The 15127-nt window shown below is 48.0% G+C and overlaps 1 protein-coding gene across 1 annotated transcript in view; it reads left to right on the top strand.

Moving 5' to 3' along the window:
- Positions 1-1650: 1650 nt before the first annotated feature.
- Positions 1651-15127, top strand: part of LOC144784710 (ATP-dependent translocase ABCB1-like) — a 1064270-nt gene continuing 1050793 nt past the window's right edge. Inside the window, exon 1 of the mRNA XM_078663665.1 lies at positions 1651-1811. The gene's annotated coding sequence lies outside the window, so the exon portion shown is untranslated. The remainder of the gene's footprint in view (positions 1812-15127) is intronic.

Genomic DNA, 15127 nt, shown 5'->3' with positions numbered 1-15127 from the left:
GTATCCCCCCCCCCGGGGTGTCACAGCAGGCCCCCGAGGGAGCCACCGCTGGACATATGGCGCGAGCTTCGAGTGTTGAACTTCCTGGACCGCGGCGCGAGAGCGGTGTGTACACACACACACAAGGCCGGATTAGCCGCTGCGCTTCCCCCACCTCCGGATGAATAAACAGCGGTTGGTGCCAGGGAGACATTAAGCTGACACACCAAACACCGCAGCGGGGAGGGGCAGCTAGGTCCAGAGGCACCCGACCCGTGCTTGGCCAACGCAGCTCTCCAGGGTTTCATGCCATGGCGTCCCTGCAGTTACGGCCAGGGCCTCCGCATCTCTTTCTACAGTCTACACGTCTCAGCAGAAACAAATGCACACAAAACATATACCCTGGAAACACAGATGTATTCTCTTCCCATTGCATGCGGCAGGCTGCTATTGAAAGCTATAGATATGGCTGTTTAAATGGAGCCAAGAAAGGGCCCTTCCCGGAAGACACGCGGTTCCCACCATGGAAGAAGCGCAGTGCCACTGAAGGGGAAGGGTCAATGTGAAGACTGGTTTAGTACGGGACAGTAATGCCCCCCCCCCGCCCCCGCCCAAATGAGCAGATCTTTCCAAGCCACTGTTCCAGTGGTGTAGCCAGGGTGCCCTGGGGCATGGTGAAAGTACCGGAAATAGCCATCAACCCACTGGTTAGATAGCAAATAGTCCTAATTTGAATGCAATGTTCACCCAACATCTCTGTGCCCTGGTGCCACTGCACCTGTTGCACTATTTATACCTACGCCGATGCCAATATCAACACATTTCAAAATGCAGGTCCAGTGCAAAGGCTTAAACACTCCACCTCTACAGCTGTGCTGTGGGGGACCATCCTTAGAAATCTACACATGAACATTCCTCTGTCAAACATTTCAGCGTTTCCCTCGCCGCTCCCCAGAAACACACAGAAGGGTACATTCTGGAACTCGTCTCCCACCGCCTTACCCCGGAGTCTCCTGGTATTCCCCTATAGAAGCCTCAGCTGAGGGGAGAGGGATGGGGTCCCCCGTTGCCTTGGTTTCCAGATGCTGTGGTGTTTCTTTTGTCATTCACAACTGTAGGGGGTGGGGGTGAGTCGCCAAGCAGCTTTGATCGAGAGCATGTCAGACTGTCAGTGTGTACTTTGGGAGCTGGGTGTCAGATAGTAAACATTTCACATAGGTTACCAGGCCTCGCGTCCAGGAAACGAACATATTCAGGGCAGTTCTCAGCACTTTACCGGTGTACGTATCCCCCACTTTGACGTCCTTTCCAAGAGCATCCGGTGCGAGCACTGACAGGGACCGGCTCGTTACCAGAGAACGGGATGAGGACGGAATGAAACCGGGTATGTGAGGGCGTGGTGCTGTCCCATTTAAAGCACAATAACTGTGCTAAAAATTGCCAGGTGTTACATTAACGGACTTGTTTCATCTGCCTCCTGCTTTTCAAACGCAGGCTTTTACTTCTGAAACACGGGCGCGCACTTTTAACAATGGCGCCCGTGCTTGTTTTAAAATCCCGGGACAATCTCAGCACGCCCAAGCTTCTTCCCTCCCCCCGGCTGCAGCTGCCTCCTGCTTTTCAAATGCAGGCTTTCAGTTTTCAAACACGGGTGCACACTTTTAACAATGGCACCCATGCTCATTTTGCTTTTATACAGAAAGTCGTGCCCATCGGCATGTGTGTATCCGGGGTTATGCTGTGAGTGCTGTCGCCATCCTGGAGTTAAGGGTACCCATCCCGGAGACCAAGAGTCCAAGACCCATAACGGGGAGGGTGGCGCCGCCGACGTGGTGAGTGATTCGGTGCCCAATGCTTCTCACCCTCTTCTTACTCCGTTCCCGTCCTCACTGTACCCTTCATGCCCTTCTCACCTGACTCGTCTCTTAAAGATACTATTATAGCGCTTTTAGACCCCTCCCACCTCCCAACCCAGCATGGCGAAGCGCCTTTATTTAATTAATATCACCAGCGCTTTCCGACCCCTCCCGCCTCCAAACATAGCAGGTCAAAGCACCTTTATTTATTTAACATCACTGGTGATTTCAGAACCCTCCCACCTCCCAACATAGCACATTAAAGCCCCTTTAGTTAATTAATATCACCAGCATTTTCAGACCCCTCCCGCCTCCCAACACAGTACGGCGATGCGCTTTTATTTATTTAATGACATAGGGGCAGATTTATGATAACTGGCGCATCCCCAGGGATGCGCCAGTTATCTTGCGCCGCTGCTGCGCCACCCATGGTGCGCCGCATTTACAATGCGGCGCACCATGGGGCAAAAACGGCACAGATGCGTGACGCATCTGTGCCGTTAAGGTGGCGCATTGCTGGAGTTGCGTTGCAAGCGCGACGCAGCTCCAGCAAGGCTCGGGGGTGCCCCATCTTTGCAATGCTGCATCAAGACCTACGCCTGCTTCAAGCAGGCGCCGGGTTTTGACGCTGCATTGGCCTGAAAGTGACTGAGTGAAATCTTATAGATTTCACTCAGCCACTTTTGCGAGGCGCACCTGCCCCGGAACGCCCACCCTGCGCCGGAACGCCCACAAGCGGCGCAGGGCTTTACAACGTGACGCATCTGCCTAGATGCGTCACGTTGTAAATCGGTCGTAGGGATGCGCCACGTTTACGCCGCCTTGCGTGACGCAACAGCGGCGTAAACGTGGGGCAAGGGCCTCATAAATCTGCCCCATAGTGCTTTCAGACCATTCCTGCCTCCCGACAGCATGGCAAAGCGCCTTTATTGATGTACCATAACCAGCACTTTCAGACCCTTTCCGTCTCCCAACACAGCACGTCAAAGCACCTTTATAAATTTAACATCACCTGCGCTTTCAGACCCCTCCCACCTCCCAAGACAGCACGGCGAAGCAACTTTATTTATTTAAAATCACCAGTTTTCCCTATAGTTTACAAAACTGCAGATACTATGGGGCAGATTTATGAGGCCCTTGCGCCACGTTTACGCCGCTGTTGCGTCACGCAAGGCGGCGTAAACGTGGCGCATCCCTACGACCGATTTACAACGTGACGCATCTAGGCAGATGCGTCACGTTGTAAAGCCCTGCGCCGCTTGTGGGCGTTCCGGCGCAGGGTGGGCGTTCCGGGGCAGGTGCGCCTCGCAAAAGTGGCTGAGTGAAATCTATAAGATTTCACTCAGTCACTTTCAGGCCAATGCTGCGTCAAAACCCTGCGCCTGCTTGAAGCAGGCGTAGGTCTTGATGCAGCATTGCAAAGATGGGGCACCCCCGAGCCTTGCTGGAGCTGCGTCGCGCTTGCAACGCAACTCCAGCAATGCGCCACCTTAACGGCACAGATGCGTCACGCATCTGTGCCGTTTTTGCCCCATGGTGCGCCGCATTGTAAATGCGGCGCACCATGGGTGGCGCAGCAGCGGCGCAAGATAACTGGCGCATCCCTGGGGATGCGCCAGTTATCATAAATCTGCCCCTCTGTGAATTGCATATGTGCTTGGGCAAGGGAAGTGTGTGACTAGTTTTTAACCATTTGTGTTTGGTCGCGAGTCGTGCTGCTTTCAATTTTGTGGCCGCACTTGTATTGTTGGTGCCCAAATCACAGGAGCAGATAACTTCATGAGCAGCACACGGTAACACTCTAGGGCTCTGTCAAACGAACAGTGGGTGCATTTTAATTCACACTTTGAAAAAAACTAAAACATGGCTGTATTTCAGATATGCTTATCGAACCAGGAGCAACTGCCAATATTTAATTTCAATGCGATGTGATTTTTGTCGTGTCAGAGGTAACAGTTTCCGTTCCATTTCAAATAAAACTGCATTTATTCTCCAGCTCATTAATAAAACGTTTTAATCATGTGTGTTGTATTTGAGCTGACTCTATGCATGTGCACCAACGATTCGAGAAAAGAAACTTAATCCACAACCAAGTTAATGTTTTAATGTGTTTGCTGATTTCTTTGGGAACCTTCCCTAAATTTCGACAGACACTGTATTAACTTGGGTACCTTATCAACAATGACTTTGTTTCTTTTAAGAGGAATCGATTCTCTTATGCTGCATCAATGTACCTATGCGTGCTTTATTGCAGTATGGCTAACATGCATCTCACTCCCATATGGTTATTTCACAGACGCAATAGACCCTCGACCTTCCTTTGTGAAATTCAAGCTAAATTGGGCGTTTTCTTTCTTTGTATGTGTGTTTTTTTTAAGCTTTGCGTTCATTTTCAATAGTGGTAACATTGTCATCAAGCAGGCGATTTTTAAGCTCTCAGGAGTCCGTTTTAAGTCTCAGAAGTTTAAAAGTTACGCAAATATGTATGAACCACACAATACATCTGATAGGCTCCGTGACGTCGTCGAAACCAAAGTAAATACTTCTAATACAACGGAATTTATTTTTGTTGATAACCTCGTGCGCAGTGGCCTCGCTCGGACCCCCATTTGTTAAAGAGAGTAGGCACCCTTCCCTGCAGGTAAGGCATGCTACCTGTGCCCACAGCGACAAATAAATCCTGGCACAAGGCCCACATCTTTGGAATGTTCTGAAGACCATTATTTTAGCAGAATTTTACTTGTATCAATGCCTCTCCACCGTGAACTTAATCCTGTCACAGAATGCAAGTGTTTAACACACTTGGAAACTTGGGACACCCTGGAACCCACGTCCCATTAAAGCAGTGTTTATAGTTTCCAACCCAATGTCTTGAAAGTAGGCGCACATATGATAACTTGTGCGTCACTAACATCCAGACAATCTGGTCAAATACCTAACACTGCTGTTCACACAAGGGCAGAAGCACCCAGAAGTGGTTGATAGGCCTCATAAAACAGTTTTTCCTCGTGATTTTATTTTGTTGTTCAACATTGTAGAGTGAAGATTCTCCAATGGTTCCCTTTATTTCATATTTCTATAAGGCAGCGCCACTGAGCTGTGATCACAGCAGTGTGGGTCTGAGTAATATCAAGTCATAATTGCACGAGGTAGGAGAGTGGTGCAGAGCGGTTTATGCATTAAAGTACTGAACAAGCAGCAATCGCTGTAGGTCTAGACTGAACTGTGTAAGCAGAGAAAGCTATTTGTGATCTGACTATTAGAAGAGGGGTGCTAGAGATGAAGATTTAGGTGCATGGACAGAGCTGTGGAGGACCTTTGGTCCTCAGTCACAAAAGGTATGAGGCACTAAAGTTCAGGACTGAGGTGCATTGACTGAGTCCCAGTGGTGGCCTTTTATGATGTGATGCACATCTGATCTAAGCTGCATTGGCAGAACTTAATAATTATATGCAGCTTAGTACTGGAATCATAGGAATTGTGGAAGATTAAGACAGAGGTGTATTGGAAGCGGTATATCTGGCAGTCTTTACACTTCCATTGATGAAGATCAGGGAGCACTGGAGAGCTGCCTCTCATTGAACAAGCATTTGCAATGCAATAGGTCTCGCATTACTGAATGTTTGGGCTATTGGTGTTGCATTATTATTAGCTATGCCAATAGCTCAAACTTTAATAATGCGAGACCTATTGCATTGCAAATGCTTGTTTATTTAAGGCAACTGTGGTTAGATATTTGTCCCCATCTCTAAACAGTGTCCTTTTGTTGTTTGTAAACTGTAAGGTGCATATTAACAACAAGTTGCTACAAACATCGCAAAGAGTGCTTAGCGCTATTTCACATATCGCTGGTTATTGCTGGGTTTCAATGCCGAGAAAGCGCATAATGATCAAGGCTTATCTCCGAGGTGATATGAAACCCAGCAATAGCGGCGAAAAGTGCTAGTATCGCCTGAAAAAAAGAGATACAGCTAGATTCATCAAGCTCAATTGCGCTCGCAAAGGGCCAGATTCTGAGAATCTGGCCCTTTGCGAGTGCAATTTTTGCATTTGGGATTCATCATCCCAAATGCAAAATTCGCTAATAAAGAATTCGCACATTTGCGAGGAATTGCATTTAAGGAATCTCTATTTGAGATTCCTTAAATGCAATTCATTAACCATTTTTACATTGCGAATTCGCAATTTTTGGTCGCTATTTACCACGAAGTCTGACTTTGTGGTAAATAGCGAGAAAAAAGCACTTTAGTGCATTTTTCTCAATTGCATGTTACACACACACATGTCCTTTGAACATGTGTGTGTGCAACACCTGTGTAAATTTGCATATCAGGGGTGCTACAGGGTGTCCTTTGGACACCCCTGGCACCCTTGAATTTGCATCCTTATTTGCTATTAGCTAATTGCTAATCGCAAATAAGGAAGCTGTAAGAATCGCAATAAATATTGCGATTCCTACATGAATCCCGTTTTGCGAGTCTGTAATAGCGATTCCTTATGTATCGCTATTACAGACTCGCAAGACGGGTCTTTGATGAATCTAGCAGAAAAAATGCAGGAGATAAGGAGATCCTGGCTGATACGCCCCAGTGACCTTAACCATACAATCCACCTCCCATTAAGTAGATGGCGAAGTCGACTCTTAAGCACGTGTTAAGATCCTGCAATAAGGGGGCTTTGCGCGATTAATCGGGTCATTAAGCAGGTCTGCTGCATGCTTGTTAATAATGCGAAGCCTTGTTTGTGACTATTTCCATGTAGTTTAGCTCTGAAACGCCTACTTTGTATGTTATTATCGATGACATGCAGGGCGATAAGAATCCGGGAGCAAACTCATGGAAACTAGCGGTTACAAGGCTTAGCGCAAGCTTACTGATATTGAGCTGTGAATATCGCCGCTTTTCTGGCTTTTAAAGCCAGGAAAGCGGCAATATGGACCTTGATGATATGTCCCCTTATGTTTTTGTATTCCGCATTGGTCTGCACTTTTTTTGCACCCAGGGGCATATTATCAAAGGCCTATCGCCGTTTTAGCTGCACTTTTTTGCCGCTAAAGCGGCGATAACTTTATCTCACTATTAGCTAGCTGCACCAAAGGAGCCTTAGCGTGATTTTCTGGTGATAGCTGTCCGTTTTTTTTATCTCAAAGCATGTTAGCAACAGTTTTCACTAATTACATCCAAAGTAGGCGTTCCCATGCAAAAAGGTACGCAAACACCTCTATTCCATATTTTCAAGGGGCTCCTTGAAGTTCTGAGGAGCCAAAAAATTGGTTCTAACTGCAGTTAGAGCCAGTTACTTAAGACCAGAAAATAGCAGGTCTTAAAAATGGTGGGACAACTTGGGCCTATATCTCTGCAGGTTTTGGCGCAGGCCAGCGCTGCAAGCAATGTTGCAGAGCTGCCCTGCGAAAAAACTACAGAGCAGGAATGCGCACAATCAATAAGATAATGCGCATACCTGTGCCCCAGTCTTGAAAAGTCTTGCTTCGCTGCAACAAGACAGCATTGCAACACTTCTCACTACGCACTTCTTGCGACAGCATAGATGTGCTGCAATCACTGGATAGCACTCCATGACGCAAGTAATGACAGAAACATCAGTAATCCTGATGTATCGGCATGCGCTAAAGTCACGCATTGCTGCAGTCGTGTCACAACAATGCATGGGCCAACCTATCCCTGTGGCACTGCCTCACCCTCACGCCTGCCATCAGGCAGGCGGAAAGTACTGACGCAGTGCTGTTCATGAGGGGTGCCTAAATGTCGGCGCTGTTAAAGATCCATTGGTGGTGGTTGCGCGCTGAGGTGTCATCGTTTGGAAGCATTGGTGGAGGTTTGGTGCAGAGGGAGTTGACAAAATGTTCGTTGCTGGTCTTGATCCAGCTGCGAGGGGGTGCGATGATGGCGGTGGTGTCCGGACGGCAAGGTGAAGACGTGATGTTACCAATGATGGTCGAGCCAGGAGAGTCCGGTGATGGGCTGTAGTTGAAGTACCAGCTGACGGAGGTGACATGCTAGACCGTGTGTCCTGCTATGTGGCCTGTTGAAGTGACTTGCTGCTTGCAACTGATGTCGGTGACCTTCCCCAGGAGGGGGTGGTGCTCTGGTCACTGGGGTTGTCCAGGTGGCACTTGAGTTCAACGAGTTGGATGTCGTCGGTGGATGGGAGACCCTGGGGTGCAATGAGTCTACAATGGCATTTGATAATGGGGGCCATGGCCTGGGGGGTCTGCACATGAGGGTGCAGCAGAGGATGTTCTTGAGCTTGTTACGGCTCTGGGAGTTGACCTGGTCCATGGTCACTCTTGGCACATTAGAGTGCGTTGTCAGTCGGAGTGTGCCTCTGTAGGTGATGGCAATGCCTCCTCCTTAGTGGTCAGGGTGCTCCTTGTGGGTGATAATGCAGCCGTCAGTGATGGCAAAGGCGAGGTCCGGCATGGAGCAGAGGTTGGTCCTAGCAGGCGAGGTGGAGTTCAGGGTTGATGGCGAGGAGCGTGCTGGTGTCGTAGCGGTGGAGTGAATGGGGAGTTATTCCTTATTTGCGATTAGCAATTTGCTAATCGCAAATAAGGATGCGATTTCAAGGGTGCCAGGGGTGTCCAAAGGACACCCTGTAGCACCCCTGAAATGCAACATTACACAGGTGTTGCGCACACACATGTCCAAAGGACATGTGTGTGTGTAACATGCAAAAGAAAAAAATGCACTAAAGCGCTTTAATCTATTTTTTCGCTATTTACCACAAAGTCAGACTTCGTGGTAAATAGCGGCCAAATATTGCGAATTCGCAATTTAAAATTGGTTGATGAATTGCATTTAAGGAATCTCTAATAGAGATTCCTTAAATGCAATTCCTCGCACAATAGCGAATTCTATAATAGCGATTATTGCATTTGGGATAATGAATCCCAAATGCAATAATTGCGCTCACAAAGGGCCAGATTCTCAGAATCTGGCCCTTTGCGAGCCGATTTTCGTTTCATGAATCTGGCCGCATGTAGATTAAAGGTTTTGGAAAATGCCTATATTGTTTTCCTTGCATTGATATTGCAAATAATTAAAAAAACTGAAGTGCATTTTAAATATTGAGAAAGTTCTTACACAATAACAAAACAATGTCAATCCACATTGCATCCCGTTTTAGTCACTTTTTACTCCACAATTTCACATTAGCTATAAAGAATCATTTCTCATGAGCAGTAAATGGAATTGTCTTTAGTGAATGTGATATTTACCCATTTTATATACTATGTACTATGTAAATATATTTTATTGAATCAGAATTTGTATAGTACCTTCTTCCATTTCCATTACAATTGCTATGGCACCTTATCACTACTGAAAATTTTATTGGATGTAAATTGAATTATGTATAGTTATACACATCTTTTTAATTGTTTCTTCACAATGTTTCTGGGCAAAAATATAGCATTGCATTACCCTTTAATACAAACGAGTTGTAGCATTGGTGAAATATGGCTATCCGATAATATTATGAAAGATTTGAAAGGATCGAAGTGTAGGTTAATGTGTTACCTCCTCACCTTTGCAACCACACTGATTTAAAAGTACCTATCAAAAATGTGTTAATGCACTTAAGACGGTAGAATGTTTCAACCGCTCCTTTTCCAAATGAATCCGTAGTAAACATCTTAATATACATTCAACTAGATGTAATCATTAGATCCGGATGGAACACGTGGTCCCAAAAAAATGGGTCAGTGATAAAGAAATGAACACAGATATAGGATGCTTAATCAGCAGGAACCAAAAGCATAGGTCTGATTCATGGTCTTGTGACCATTAGCAACGGGAATCGAGACCCTCATTTGGACACCAATGTGGAATTCTGGATAAGGTGTGCACTCCATCTGCAAATGTAATTAAGGTAGTTCACTACCAACCCTACACTTTAGAATAGAGGAATAGAGGAAGCGAGGACCCTTGTAGACCTAAGGTTTTTAGCAAAGCGAAAAATTCCCATATTTTTTACAGCTGCTGGCTTCACCAATATTTCAGAATGTTTAAAGTGCATTCGAAATGACATTTCATTAAAAAAAAAGAATCCAGATTTCTGCCATTTTCTATTACATTAGGGTTATGGGAATGCCGGACTGCGCAATTTTACAGTATACATCAAAGGCATCCCTCATTTAAGAGCACACTGTGTATGCTATGTGGGCCTTTCTGGTAGTATGGTCTGTTATGATCTGTTATGAGTTACTACGTTGTGAGTCCTTTTGGCACATTAGAGTGCGTTGTCAGTCGGAGTGTGCCTCTGTAGGTGATGGCAATGCCTCCTCCTTAGTGGTCAGGGTGCTCCTTGTGGGTGATAATACAGCCGTCAGTGATGGCAAGGGCGAGGTCCGGCATGGAGCAGAGGTTGGTCCTAGCAGGCGAGGTGGAGTCCAGGGTTAATGGCGAGGCGCGTGCTGGTGTCGTAGCGGTGGAGTGCCCAAGAGGTAATGCTCCTTGGTGCTGAGCGCGGTCCAGGGGCAGACGGACACAAACGGCCTAGCCTATGGCACGGGAGACTTCCATTACAACGCAGGCAGTACATCATTAACAACGCAACTCCGACAACGCGGGAGCCATAACATCACATTTTATCACAGGTCAGTAATGGGGTAATTTAAAGTATCTCAGGTGTGTATGGTTTTTGGGAGAAAAATTTTAAATGTGTGATTTTTTTGCGGTACAATATGAAAAATGGGGCGTTTTTGGGGTAAAATATGACAAATGGAGTGAATTTTGGGGTAAAAAATAAAAAAATAGGGTTAAAAATTGGGGCAAAATATGGAAAATGGGGTGTTTGTTGGGGTAAAATATGAAAAATGGTGTGTTCATTTGTCTCAAATGTGATTTTTGTGTGTGTTTTGGGGGCTCAAAAAAGGAATTCCAGGGTTCGCGGTTGGGTGTGTGGTGCAAAGGTTAGCTTTGGTTTGTACCTTTGATCTTTATTTCGCCGCTATGCAACACCCACTCTACTGTTGCAATGTGCCTAGTATTAGTATGCATTGGAATGGAATGTGAGGTGATGGCATGCGTTGCAACTACGTAGGTGCCTTTGGCACCCGAGTGGTAGGCCCGCTGTGCATGGGCGTACAGCAGCCACCATTGAGAAGTGCGGGGGGGCTGGACAGCTGTGAGGTGGTAAACACCGGAAATAGCACTGGATGGTGCATCGACGCAGGGATGTGTGTGGGAGAGTGTTGTTGAAATTGTATTGAGGGAAGTCTTACCTCGAAGCTGTGTCTTTGTAGCTCCTGATTTCCTGTGTCTGCTTCCAGGAAAAAGAAGTAAGCAGCCAGGCTCCCTCTCCTGAGTCAATCACAACGCTACAAAGCAGCAGTGGGATTGATAATCGGCAATGGGACAAGTCATGCAGCCTGGGGCCGGAGGGGTGGGCATTTTCTGCATGCAGGCTGTAATGTAGCCTGCATTGTGAACAGGGAAGTGTGCATGACTGTTTTGGGCGGCCTGAGGGGGCTGACCAAACAGTCATTGCGCACTTGAGTGGGTGTGTCAATCTGCCCCTGCCCTACTCCATGTTTGGAGCAGTCCTAGCCACCCTCCCACCCCCTGAGGATACTTAGCATGATTACATCAGTTAGTTATCCCTTGTTTTTAATTTTGTATCTTTTGTTTGGCTTCTAGGAGCCCGCACTTCCTGCTTCCCGCCACTGCTGCCCCTGTGGCCCTGCACCCCTGTCCTCACCCATTGCCACCTCCCAGCTGACAGTTCCTCCCTTCTCCCCTACTAAATGGCAGACGCTGCGCAGTTGCGTAGTGGACCTGCGCAGCTGGTGTACCTAAGCCAATCCCGTCTGCACCCATCTGCAACCCCACCGCAACCAGCGCCAGGAACTCTGGATCTCGGGCTACCCACTGCTACAGCACAGCCACCTCCACACACTCAACCCCTGAAAAGTCAGAGACTGCCAACAGGCCTCGCCAAACACCTCCCATGGCAAGTTCTCCTGCCTCCACTGCTGCTGGACCTTAAGCACAACCCCAGACTCCAACACAGCCGACGCCAGCACTGGCACTCCATGCACATACACGCCATGGAAATCTGGAACCTACTCGACTCTCTTTTGCCCGGCAACACCTTCACGGAGACCTGGACCAATGTCTCCTCCGCCCCTGACATCAACCATGCCATCCCGGACGGATACAAGATCCAGAGGAAGGATTGCCCCAAATGCCCAAAAGAACACCTTCCGCCTCCCCACCTCCAGTGAAACCTTCCCCTCCAATGAACACCTGCACTTCCAAATCCAGACCAGCTACAACTACTCCACACTCCGAGGAACCCTCGTCTACAGACCCCAAGGCCCCGGACACTCTTCACCATCACCAACTTCATCGCACCCCACGCCATCACCTCAATGAACAACATACTCATTGGAGACCTGATTTTCTACCTCGATAACCCCAGCAACCCCAACACCACCATCATTTGTGACAACCTCACCAACATCGTACTTAAATAACTCATCACACCGACCCACAGAGCAGCCGACACCCTAGACCCCATCTTTGCAGCAGGAAACAGCGTTCACTTCAGCCACACAATGCAACCGCCATGCACCGACCACCACTGCATACACTTAGCCTTGACAAACCCAAGGCATCCAAACCAGCCCCACGCACACCACAGAGGAACTGGAACAAGGTTACAGATGAGCAACTCAACTCTACCCTCACCCGAGACAACTACCCTTGGGCATCAGACGCTAACGTCGCAGACAGAGAACTCCACAGTTCGATCTCCAACTGCGCATACGAGCTCACCTCTCTATGCAACACCGACAAACAGCACTCTGGGAAAGCCGCCTGGCTCACCACCGACCTCAAAGAAGCAAGATACACCTGTAGATGCCTGTAGAAGAACTGGAGAAACACCAAGACACCGGAAATACACACCACCTACAAGAATGCCATGACGGGCTACCACAACCAAATCAGGACCACCATGAGGAAGTTAATCCACAACAAAATGTTTGACTACTCAAGCAACTCTTCAGTGTCATTCATGAATTCACTAACCCATGTAGCGGAGCCACATACATCACCCCCTCCCAAGACCTCTGCGATAAGCGTGGAACCTACTTCCTCCTCAAGATCGAAAAACTCTACGACAACTTTGCCAAACATCCAGCAGATGCCCCAGCCGTCCCCCCGCCCCAGACACACCTGCCAGCCCACCACCTCCACCTGGATGCCAGTCACAGCCGAAGACACCACCTCGACCATGAAAGACATCCACTCGGGGGCCCCCACCGACCCATGCCCTCCTCACATCTACCACAGAGCTGCGTCTGTCATCGTACATGAACTACAACACACCATCAACACCCCCTTCAGAACAGGCACCTACCCAGACAACTGGAAGCTTGCATAAGTCTGGCCCCTGCTCAAAAAGACCACAGCTGACTCCACCGACCTCAAGAACTACCTTCTCATCTTGCTCCTCCCCTTCGTGGCCAAAGTTGCAGAGTAAACAGTCAACAGGGAACTGACACGATTCATTGAAGACAATGCATCCTCCACCTGTCCCAATCCGGATTGCGCAGCAACCACAGAAACGAGGCCACCCTAATCGCCGCCACAGACAAAATCCGCATCATCCTGGACCAAGGCCACTCCACAGCCCTCATCCTACTCGACCTTTCAGCAGCCTTCAACACCGTCTCCCACTGCACGCAAGTCACCAGACTACATGACGCCCAGCCCTAGACTGGATCTGATCATTCCTCACCAGAAAAAGCCAAGGGATCAGACTGCAACCCTTCCTCTTTGATCCCATGTAAATCACCTGCGGACTCCCACAAGGGGTCATCTATGAACCCCACCCTCTTCAACATCTACATGGCCCCCTCACTGCCATCGTCCGACAACATGGCCACAACATTGTATCCTACGCTGATGACACCCAGCTCTTCCTCACCCTCACCAAAGACCCCACCACTGCAAGACTCAACTTCCAGAAAGGAATGCACGATGTAACCATCTGGATGACCCACAGCTGCCTGAAGCTCAAAGCTGAGAAGACAGAAGTCCTTGTCCTTGGACCCACCCCTTCAGCATGTGATAACACTTGTTGGCCGCCGCCCTCAGAAGCCCACCTACACCCTCGGACCACAACAAAAACCTCAGCATCATAGTCAACTCATCCCTCACCTTGAACCAACAGTTCTACACCATCACCTCCAGTTGCTTCATCACGATCCGCATCTTCTGCAAGACCTTCAAATGAATCCCCCCAGTGTCAAGGAAAACAGTCACCCATGCACTCATCACCAGCAGACTGTACTAATGAAAAGCACTCCACGCCGGCATTTACAAGTCCCTACTTTGCAAAGTCCAGACATTACAGAACACCGCGGCCAGACTCTTCCCAGCATCCCCTGGCATGAATACATCAGCCAACACCTGCATAGACTCCGCTGGCTCCCCATGGAGAAAAAAGTCACCTTCACAATCCTCACTCACGCCTACAAATGCCTACGCAGCAACAGACACAAATACCTCAATGACATATTCAACTTCCACGTACCCAAAAGAAGCCTCTGATCTTCCAACATTGCACTGGACAAAACCCCATGCATCCACAGATCCAGAGCAGGCAGAAGAGCCTTCTCCCACATTGCAGCCAAGACCTGGAATGAGCTACTGGCAGACATCAGACGAGTCCCCTCCCTGAACACCTTCAGGAAGACCCTCAAGACCAGGCTCTTTGTCTAACAGATCTGTGCCCCCCCCCTCAGCGCCTTGAGACACTCACAGGTGTGTAGCATGCTTACAATTCCCCTTCCTAGCATGAATTTTTATATTGCTAAGGGCTTATCTCTAGATTCGGCCCGCTTTCGCCAGTTTTCCTATCACCATTGTGCTGATGATAGCACAAGTTTTCTCCGCTGATCCCTGAAAATATCACCTGTTAGCGACATGTTGGTAATAGGTCAGTAACAAGGCGAGAAGTATCAGGGATAGAATGCGCTAATATACCTCCCGCTAACTGGCACTCTAATAGTTATCAACAGGACTTGAGAACATGCCCCATAGACTTCAAAATATTGAGTTACATGGTATCGTCCAGGTAAGAATTCATATGGGAGTGTAGATTTGCTATTCTGTTTTACTCACAATATTGCCAAGCTAAGCATTGTTAGGGGAGTGAAGGTTTACTATTTTAAGTCACAGAATATCAATGAAAGCATTCATGCGGGATGTGACCTTACTACTCTAATATTGGGGTGTAGATTTACTATTCTAATTTCCATG

The sequence above is a fragment of the Lissotriton helveticus genome, chromosome 10 (genome assembly GCF_964261635.1).
Source record: "Lissotriton helveticus chromosome 10, aLisHel1.1, whole genome shotgun sequence".
Lineage (NCBI taxonomy): Eukaryota > Metazoa > Chordata > Amphibia > Caudata > Salamandridae > Lissotriton > Lissotriton helveticus.
Note: the sequence above shows the minus strand (reverse complement) of the source record. Positions and strands in the feature narration are given on the sequence as shown.